This window comes from Heloderma suspectum, chromosome 6 (assembly GCF_057233095.1).
Source record: "Heloderma suspectum isolate Gila_16-S chromosome 6, 16-S_ref, whole genome shotgun sequence".
NCBI lineage: Eukaryota > Metazoa > Chordata > Lepidosauria > Squamata > Helodermatidae > Heloderma > Heloderma suspectum.
Window position 1 is genome coordinate 82,969,400 of NC_139463.1, and position 10,866 is coordinate 82,980,265.

A 10,866-nucleotide genomic window follows, 5' to 3' on the forward strand; every position below is an offset into this window, starting at 1 on the left:
TGGGGAAAAAAAACAAAAAAAAACCCGCATACACAAATGGCGGTGGCTATGGCCGCTGCCATTTGAGTTCCTTATTTTTGGCCATCTTAATCTACATAAATATTTACTTAGACTATGACGGCGAAAATAAAGGGGAACGCAAATAGCGTAGCGGGTGCTATTTGCGTCCCTTTTTGATTCACCATTTTAGCCTACGTAAATATTTCCCGTAAATACGTAAATTACGTATTTACGTAAATTACATATGTAAATATACGTAAATATTCACCGTAGCTGCCACCATTTGCGTACGCGGGTTTTTGGTTTTTTTTAACCCAGCCATGATAGGCTATGTAAATCTTTACGTAGCCTATCACGTCGTTGCTGTTTTTTTTTAAACCCAGCCATGATAGGCTACGTAAATCTTTACGTAGCCTATCACGTCATTGTTGGGGTTTTTTTAACCCAGCCATGATAGGCTATGTCCTGGGGGGGATCGGCGGGGGGGTGGGGGGGCAGGCCGTTCCACCACGGAGTTCGGGGGGCCGAATGCACTGGCATTCGAGATCCGTGGCAGAATTCTCTGACATCATTGGCCATTGCATGAACAGAATGCTGAATTAGATGGTCCCTTGATCTGATCCAGCATGGCTCTTCTTATGTTCTTATGAAGCAACTGGGAGAAGTCATTGAAGATTATGTGGTTCAGTCTCACTATTATACTGATGATACCCAGCTCTAGCTCTCTTTGTCAGCTGATGCCAAGGAGGCTATGGAAGTCCTGAACCATAACCTGGATGGGGTGTAGGTTAACAAGTTGAGGCTCAATCCAGACAAAAGAGAGCTTTTTGCTGGTACCCAAGCTAAATAAGGATTGGGAATACAGCCTGTTCTGGATGAGGTGACACACCTGGAGGATCAGGGTGATTGCATGTGAGTGATTCTGGACTTGGCATTGCTCTTGGAGGGACAAATAACTGCTGTGGCCAGGAGTACCTTTGCCTGGCTTTGAGTGGTGCATCAGTTGCACATATTCCTGGGGAAGACACTGTGTTCCTGGCCACACCTTAATCACCTCCTGCTGAGATTATTGGGAATGTCATTGAAAAGTGTTTAGAAATTGCCTCTAATTCAAAATGCAGCCTCCAGATTGCTTTCTGGTGTTGTTATATCAATAGCACTGGCTGCCAATCTGTGTCTGGGCACAATCCAAGGTGTTGGTGCTTGCCTATAAAGTCCAAAAGGTTTTGAACTGGAATATATGAAAGAACACCTTCTCCCCTTTGAACCTGACCTTAGTTTAATCTTCTGACATGGTTCTGTGCATCTCTAATTCCTAGTTTATAGTAGCTGAAGACAGAAATCCATAATCAGAGAGAATTTGCCTCTAATGCTTCTTAGATGGTTGGGGAAATTATAAAAACAATAAAATTCAAATAAATGTGATGCATACTTAACAATAAATTAATTTAATTTTGGATCCTATATCAGTTCTTCTTTCAGTCCCAGTTGCTTTATTTGATACAGTTTACAATACATGGAAAAATGAACGGGACAAAAAATTCCTGCTGTAAGTTGTTGTGTGCATCCTAACCTGTACCAAGCATGAATTGCATTTAAATGGCACACCTGTTTTATGACTTCTGCGTAAAGCCCATAGAAGGTAATAACAGCAGTAATTTCCCCGGAACACAGGTTCTCAGGAGATTTTGCAATGGACTGTTTTCATTTCTGAGATTAATCAAAACCTTAAAGGTGTACTTCTTATATATAATGCTGAGATTTTCTTTGTGTGAGTGTTTTGATTTATTATTGTCAATTTATGCTGACATGGTTATTTTTGGTTGTAGGAGGTAGTCGTTAAAGAGACTACCTTAGATGATCAAGAAACAACATACTCAGTAGCATTTTCCCAGGCCACAAACTTGATTTTCTGTGGGGCTGTAGTTGTTGTTGTTTATTCAGTCAGTCGCTTCCAACTCTTCATGACTTCATGGACCAGCCCACGCCAGAGCTTCCTGTCGGCTGGCCGTTGCCACCCCCAGCTCCCCCAAGGTCGAGTCTGTCACCTCCACAATATCATCCATCCATCTTGCCCTTGGTCGCTCTTCCTTTTGCCTTCCACTTTCCCTAGCATCAGCATCTTCTCCAGGGTATCCTATCTTCTCATTATGTGGCCAAAGTACTTCAATTTTTTGCCTTTAATATCATAGCTGTAGTGGGACTCCCTTTTTCCTGATGGGCCCTTGTTTTTCATACCTAGAGCTGACCTGTCTCTCTCCTCCTCCTCCTTTCTAAGTGCTCTCTCCTTCCTTGACTTCCTCTCTGGACTTGCTTTGTAGTGATGTGAATGCATCACCAAGGCAATGCTGTGCATGACCTAACCCCAGTATTCCCCAAAGAGACTCATACAACAGAGGGAAAAACTTCCTCCTCCTCATTGCAGCATATGCATGTTCTAATAAAGATCACACTCCAACACATTCGCACTCTCAACTTCTGAGAGAAACAGAGGAGATTAGAATCCCCATAATTCATTCTCAGTAAAGACCAGGTCTCCTAAGATGAGGAGATTTCATCTTATTTCAGTTCTGAAAAAACAACAACTGTGAAATGCCTCATAGAGGATTGGGTTTAATGTGACCATTATAAATCTAGCATAAAAGAGAACACTTAATATACCCTACCTATTCACATTTTAGAGGCAATACAAACCTAAATTGGGGGGTGGGGGAGATACTGTATTGGAGAAAAAAGCTTGTGTTTGTTCACTGAGAGAGAGAGAGAGAGAGAGAGAGAACTGTTAGAGGTGGTGGTTACTGGAGAAAGCTGTTAAGTTAGTTGCCTAGGTGTGTGTGTGTGTGTGTGTGTGCGTTGTACTGCAGCTTCTTCTTATTGTTTCCCACCCAGCCCTTCTCAGTTCAGCTCTTCCCTTGCTTTCTTATTTATTTAAGAAAGACTTTGCAAATCTAGCCATGATAGGCTACGTTAATCGTCACGTAGCCTATCACGGGGGTGTGGGTTTTTTTTTACTTTTCTTGGAATGGTGGCGGCGGCAGCCGGTCGAAAGACCAGCTGCCGCCCCCGCCCCTGTCGAAGCCCTGCTGAACCGCCGCTGCGACCCGCCGCCGGGAGCGACATTTGGGAAAGGTAAGTCCCATCCCGGGGGGGGGGGGTAGGGGGCGGGGGGGCGGAGAATTTCTCCCCGAAACTACTTTGGGGGGCCGAATACGTTGGCACTTGGCCCCCCGAAGTTTTGGCGAGAAATTCTCTGACACCCCTAGGCTCTGCAGCTTGGCCGCAGAGTGGAGCCGGATGGGCAAGATTCTGGGGGGAGGGACGGAGCACCTCCCCCCCACTGCGGATGCCCCTCAGTGGAGCAAGGTAAGGGATTCGTACATCCCTAAAAATATCAACTTACTGTTCCATATTGTTATCTTAAAGGATATCATATTCAATCAGCCAAAGCTAAAAAAGGGAGTATATCACCCACCCCTAGACACTGCCTACTCTTAATATGACTAAATCTGGATCCAAGCCATACCTCTCCATCCCCCACTTCCATCCCCAATTCCACATAGCCAGAAAGTAAGACACACATGTGCAAGCCTTCATTAAAGGGGAACTCACCAAGGATATATATTTTTGTAAATGATAATGCTTTGAGATTTGTTTTTGTTATACTCCCAAATACAAACCAGCAGAAACCAGTTAACATGAAAGCAAAAAATCACCTTGTTCAGATCATGTCCCAAGATTAAAAACAATGAACAGAATTCTGAAACATTACAGATTTCAAGTAAGGCTGTGCACAGACCCCCCGCTTCACTTCAGATGCCAATTCAGACCTTTGAAAGCAGCCCCATTTCACTTCAGACTGATTTAGACCCAATCCACTTCTCTTTGGATTAGGATTCGAGGCAAGATTCGGATATCCAAATCATTGTGATATGATGTTTTCCCATTGACTTGCATTGGAAAACAGAACTTGCCATAACGTTTTTCAGTTTTCATGATAAATACATAACATTTAGGGACCTGTCAGCATCCATGGAGGTGATGCTACCTGCCAAATTTTAGAGAGTTTGGCCCAGTAGTTTTTGTGCTAGGCACAGATAAAATTTGTTCTTTTCCAATAAAAACTCTCAAAGCAAAGAGCTATAACTTTTCTCTGGTTGCACAGAAGTGCATGAAATTAGGGGACCTCTCAGCCCCTATGGAGGGGATTCCACCTGCCAAACTTCAGACAGTTTGGCCAAGTAAGTTTTGTGCTAGGTGCAAGTAAAATGTGCTGTTCTCAGAAACTCAAACCAAAGGTCAGAAGGGATAATCAGAGAAGTTAGGTGTTGAAGGGGTGATTAGGAGGAGGTCACTATCCCTAATCTCTGCTGTAGGTTTCTTTGAAGTGCAAATAACCCCTTTTCCCTAGTACTACTTTCCTATTCGGGGGCCACGGTGACTTAGTGGTTAAGACCCTGAACTGCGGACCGGAAGGTCGGCAGGACAGCAGTTCGAGACTCGAGTGCCGCATGATGGAGTGAGCTCCCTTCTTTAGTCCCAGCTCCTGCCAGCCTAGCAGTTCGAAAGCAAGAAATTGCAAGTAGATAAATAGGTACCGCTTCGGCAGGAAAGGTAACAGCATTCCATGCACCTCGGTGTTCAGTCATGCCAGCCACATGACCACGGAAGCATCTTTGGACAGCACTGGCTCGTCAGCTTAGAAACTGAGATGAGCACCACACCCTAGAGTTGGACACGACTGGTTGGGGACACCTTTACCTTTTTACTTTCCTATTCACAGTCAACAACCTCAGACTCTCTTTGGCTTAATGGAATACACATTGCTGGGGGCAGGGGAGCACTGGCTGGTAGGCAGGCTGGCAGAGTTGTTTCATTACTATGTGCTTTTTTCAACACAAATCTCAAAGCAAAGAGCTGTAACTTTTCTCTGGTTGCACAGAGATGCATAAGGTCTGGGCAACAGGCAGCCCCCCATGTCAACACCCCGAAGATGCCTTATATTGGGCTTGCTTTACCACACAGTGTAGTATTATTTAAATAATAAGTGTTATGTTTGTAGTGCTTTGCCCACTATATTTTTAAATGTGGGTGTGTGTGGCACTTTGCTTGACCATAACACAAGCACACACACTAAGACACATAAGAGCAAAATAAAAGCAAATATGGAATTACCTACAAGCAAAGAAAAGTGTGTGTATGTGTGTGTGTGTGTAAAAGATATAGAGTTCAAAAATGGGAAGAAAAGGAATACAGGAATTGAGAAGGGGGAGGGGGGCAAGAACAAGGAAAGGAAAAAAACAACTTTTAAAATATTTCTTGTTTTTGGATGGATGGATGGATGGATGGATGGATGGTTGGATAGACAGATAGAACTAATAAGATGGTTGAATAATTCAAAAGAGAGGTGGGTTGTGGGGGAGAACAAGCCAACAGAAGGAGGGAACTAAACTACTTAAGCACTAAATGTTTTTGGTTTTAAAATAATTAATCAATAATTAAATGCAAAGCTATTTGCGTTGCCCTTATTTTTGCCGTAGTCTACGTAAAGATTTACGTAGACTACAGGGACCAAATAAGGAATGCGAATGGCGGCTCCCTATGGGGGCCGCCATTAGCCGTACGCACTTTTGTTTTTTTTTTAAAGTCACCCGTGACAGGCTACATGATGATTAATGTAGCCTATCACGGCTGACTTTGCAGATCTAGCCGTGATAGGCTACGTAAATCGTTACGTAGCCTATCACGGGGCTTTTTTTTTTTTTTTTTACTTTTCTGTTGAAGTTCGCGGCCGGGGAGACGGGGCGCTTCTCCCAGGCCTGAATTTCGGCCGGGGGCGAGGTGGGAAGCCTCCCCCCCGGCCTGAATTTCAGCCGGGCGAGGCGGGAAGACACCCCCCGCTCGCATGAACTTCAGGGGAGAAGCGAAGCGCCTTCCCCCCACCATGAAAAAAGCTGCGGGACAAGGTAAGTCCCTTTTGTACATCCCCAGCGGAGCCTCCGGCCGGCTCTGACCACCCGCAGCCAGACATCCAGCCACTGGGCAGCCCTCCAGAGATGCAAATGGTGGCTGTCGTAGCTGCCGCCATTTGTGTCCCTTTATTGAGCCATGATAGGCTACATAAATATTTACGTAGCCTATCACGGCAGGGGGGAAAACCCCAGTGTACGCAAATGGCGGCAGCTACCGCCATTTGCGTATGCTGGGTTTTTTTTCCCCCCTGCCGTGATAGGCTACGTAAATATTTACGTAGCCTATTATGGCCTCTGTAGGGATGAAAATGGCATCCCTGCATTAGCCATGATAGGCTACATAAGTATTTACGTAGCCTATCATGGCTTGAAGAGGAGGAAGCGAATGGCGGCCACAGGACGGCCGCCATTTGCAAAGTAGCGTGGACAGGAGCAGGTAAGTGCTCCATTTTGTGCACCTTTTGTGGGGTGGGGGCAGTGGTGGGGACTTCATCCTGCATGCCTTTCGTGGGATGCGGGGGCTGGGGCTTCATTCCGTGACAGATTTCGGGGGGGCTGAATGCACTGGCATTCGGCCTCACCGAGATCCGTCGCGGAAATCTCTGACATCCCTATATTTTTTACCAAACCTACAAACACAAATTCTCTCAAGTAGCAAAGATGCCCAGAGCGCCATCTGGTCCAGTTTTATTGGATGAGTGTCAGTTGCTGAGGCCTGAGGATGAGGACAAGATGCTTGGCCAAATCCAGTTGACCACCTGTGCTTTACCCTTGCCCTTCATGGTTCATTACATCTAATAAGGATGCAATACCTGGCTGAGTCCAGGAGGTTATAAATTCATCTTTGAGTGAGGGAGTGATGCTGGCCTCTTTAAAAGAGGTGGTAATTAGGCCACTCCTGAAAAAGCTTAACCTGTACCCAGATGATATTAACAATGATAGACCAGTAGCCAGCATTCCTTTCCTGGGCAAGGTGCTTGAGCGGGTAGTTGCTGTACAACTCCAGGCACTCTTGAATGAAACTGATTACCTACTGTAGATCCATTTCAGTCAAGCTTCAGGACTGCTTTTGGAATGGAAACTGCCTTGGTCATCCTGTGGGATGAACTCTGCCAACAGCAGGATAGGAGGACAGTGACCCTGTTGATTCTCTTGTACCTCTCAGCAGCTTTCAATTCCATTCACCATGGTATCCTTCTGGATAGGTGATCTGGGCTAGGAGTTCAAGGCACTGTGCTGCAGTGGTTCTGATCCTACTTGGATGGCTGATTCTGGAAGGTGGTGCTGTGGGATTATTGTCCTGTGTCTTGGCAGCTATACTATGTGTTCCACCAGGCTCAATTCCATCCCCAATGCTGTTAAACATCTACATGAAACTGATGGGGGAATTATGCAGTGGTGTGGGCTGAAGTGTCATCAATATGTAGATGAGATCTATCTCTCCTTTGCATCAAAATACAGGTGAGGCAGCGGCTGTTCTGAATCCATGCCTGGACATGGTAATGGACTAGATGAGGGCCAATAAACTGAGACTCAATCCAGGCAAGATGGAGGTACCGTTAGCGGGTGGTTCAATTTGTTCTAGAGGAGGTTGCAGTCCCCCTAAAGAATCAACAATGGAACCAATTACCTGGGGAGGTGGTGGGCTCTCCCACACTGGAGGGCTTCAAGACGAGGCTGGACAGCCATTTGTCAGGGATGCTCTGACTTGGATTCCTGCATTGAGCAGGGGGTTGGACTCGATGGCCTTGTAGGCCCCCTCCAACCCTACTATTCTATGATTCTATGATTCTATGAATCAGGTTCATAGCTTGGGTGTCCTCTTGTATCCAGAACTGTCACTTGAGGCACTAGTGGACTGGATGGCATGGAGAACCTTTGATCATCTTAGGCTGATATACCAACAATATCCTTATCTGAGATAGCGTAGCTACAATTATCCATGCCCTAATAATCTCCCTTCTGGATAACTGCCATGCATCATCATACATGGGGTTGCCTTTGAAAATGGTCTGGAAACTTCACCTGGTTCAAAATGGGGCAGTGAGATTGTTAATGGGGACTGGCCAACATGATCATATTATGCCAGTATTTTTCCATCTGCACTGGTTGCCAGTCCAGGGCTGATTCAAATGTCTGTTATTAACATTCAAAGCCCTAAATGGCTTGGGGCCAGGTTACACATGCCCCCTCCCATGTGTATATGCCCAGACCCTAAGGTCATCCTCAGTGGTCCTTCTCCAGCAGCTCCTGCCAAAGGAAGTGAGGTGGGTGGCTTCCAAGAAGAGGCCCTTTTCTGTGGTGGTATGCCCGTCATAGAATGAGCTTCCTAGAGAGACTTGCCTGGCACCTACATTCTGCTTTTTCCAGTGCCAGGTGAAGAACTTTTTGTTTGTTTGTTTTCAATTTTCCCAAGAATTTTTAATCTACTTCTGTTGTTTTAAATCTGTTACTGTAATTTAAATCTTTGCATTGCTACTTGGTTTTATCTCGGTTTTACTTTTATTGCATACTGTAGTTTTATACTTTTAAACTTTTATAATGTATATTATATTGCTTGTTATGGTTTTAATTGTTGTCAACCTCCCAGACAGCTTTGGCTATTGGGCAGTATAGAAATGTAATACATACATACATACATACATACATACATATATACATGCATACATGCATCTCATCAGTCCCTTAAGTTTCTGTAGCTATGGAGAGGTCTGGAACCTCAAACACAGACTTGAGGTTGGTGGTTGCCATGCCAGAATGTGATGGGCACCTTTTCTTTTTTAAGTACTCTTGTTTCACCTTCTCACAAGCACCCCAACTCCCCAAACCAAGAGTTTGTAATAACCACTAGCCACTGGTTCTTGAACACTAATTAATCCATCTAAGGAAATGTTGGTGGGAAGATTCCAATAGGGAATGTCGGTAGCAGGGGGGTGGGGGGTGTACAAGCCAGTCACCATTATGAACATCTCTATTTTAGGGATTAACCATGGAACACTTTGCAGTAAGCAGGCCTATATTGCAGATTGGAGCATGCTCCAGCCAAACAAACAGACAGTGGTATAGTGTTCCTATTACATAATAAATTGGCCAAAAATATCCCTGTAATATACATTGCCTTTCCATAATTATGCATTCTAATTCTGACCTATAATACCTCCTTAACATACATTGCTTTTTCCAAATTATGCATTCTACAATTCAAACTTCCACCAATTAATTCTTTACTTGCCAAAATACCTCTCTCCTATTAGGTACCGTTATCATATTGCCTAATGGGCCTAACCTTTCTCATAAAAGTGGGCATTTCCAATCCACCTGTTGAGCTTTCCATTTGTAGGCTTTTATTGGCAACAGCTGGGATCTCAGCAATGGGCAGCTACAGGACTGCAAATAAAGGACTAAGCATGGCGGTCCATGGTGGACTAAGCATTTGACCACCACGGTAGTCCCAATGATACCCTACTGCCAAATTCAAAACACTAGAAGCAGCATGTTGATGTTAGGCTTGGGGCCAGGGTTCACTGTCTGTGTTGGAGAAATGTCTGAAGAAGCTAAGAAGAGTTGATTCTAAGCAGGCCACCACATTTCTTGCCATCTGGACATTCCAAAGTGTGGTTGCATATGGATATTTATAGGTCTGTAAGAAAATAATATTGTCCCTAAATATAAATGCTCCTCTAACTGCCTGTTCTTTAACTCCTTTCTACAGGAAGGATTCCAATAACTGAAATGGCCAACCAGTCTACAGTGACAGAGTTCCTTCTGATGGGATTTTCTGATGACCGTAATATGCAAATTTTGCATATTGTGATGTTTCCCTTCGTTTAGTTAATAGCCTTGGCAGGAAATTTTCTCATCATCACAGCAGTGGCCCTAGATCACAACCTGCATAGCCCTATGTACTTCTTTTTGGTCCACTTATCTATTTTAGATTTTGGCAACATAACCACTACAGTTCCCAAATCCATAAGCATGTCACTGACAAACAACTCAGTTATTTCTTTGGCTGGGCTGTGTCACACAGAACTGTTTAGTGGTCACATTTGTTGGTGGAGAGACTGTCATACTCGCCATCATGACTTATGACCATTATGTCGCAATCTGCCATCCTCTGCAATATAGGCTAATCATGAGCAGAAATGCCTGCATCCAATTGGCAGCTGCTTCCTGGATAAGCAACCTACTCCATGCAGTGTTAGAAACCAGTTTAACTTTCACATTAAACTTCTGTGGGCCCAATACAATTGAGTAGTATTTCTGTGATATACCTCAGTTACAAAAGATTTCTTGCACTGATATAAAAGTCAACCAGCTTCTGATTTTGATCCTTGGGCTCATTTTCGATTTGTCTTTTTTTGTGTTCATCTTTGTTTCCTATGGCTATATCTTCTCTGCTGTGCTGAGGATTCCATCAGTTCAAGGCAGATATAAAGCTTTCTCTACCTGCACTCCTCACCTGACTGTCTTCTCTATATGTATCGTCACAGCTGGGTTTTCATACATGAGGCCTAAATCGCTTTCCTCCACCACTATGGACCTGGTTTCTGCTGTTTTGTATACAGTTTTGCCCCCAGTTCTGAATCCTGTCATTTATAGCTTCAGGAACAAGGACATCCAAAATGCTGTTTTGAAAATTCCCCACAAAATAAAGTATCTCATAACATGATGTAGGGATGTACAAAAGTCACTTACCTTTTTGAAGGGTGAAATTCGCAGTGGGGGGGAGGCGCTCCATCCATCCCCCTGAAATTCTCTCCAGCTGGCTCCACTCTGCGGCGATTCCACAGAGCCACCGGCCAGGGCTGCCCGCAGCTGGACATCTGGCTGCTGAGCAGCCTGCAGGGACGCAAATGGCAGCGGCCGTAGCCACCACCATTTGCGTCCCTGTATTTTG

The 10,866-nt window shown here is 44.6% G+C and overlaps 1 pseudogene; it reads left to right on the forward strand.

Annotated features, from left to right (window-relative positions):
• Nucleotides 1-9,701: 9,701 nt before the first annotated feature.
• LOC146341538 (olfactory receptor 14A16-like) lies at nt 9,702-10,638 on the forward strand (annotated as a pseudogene).
• The last annotated feature ends 228 nt before the right edge of the window (nt 10,639-10,866 follow it).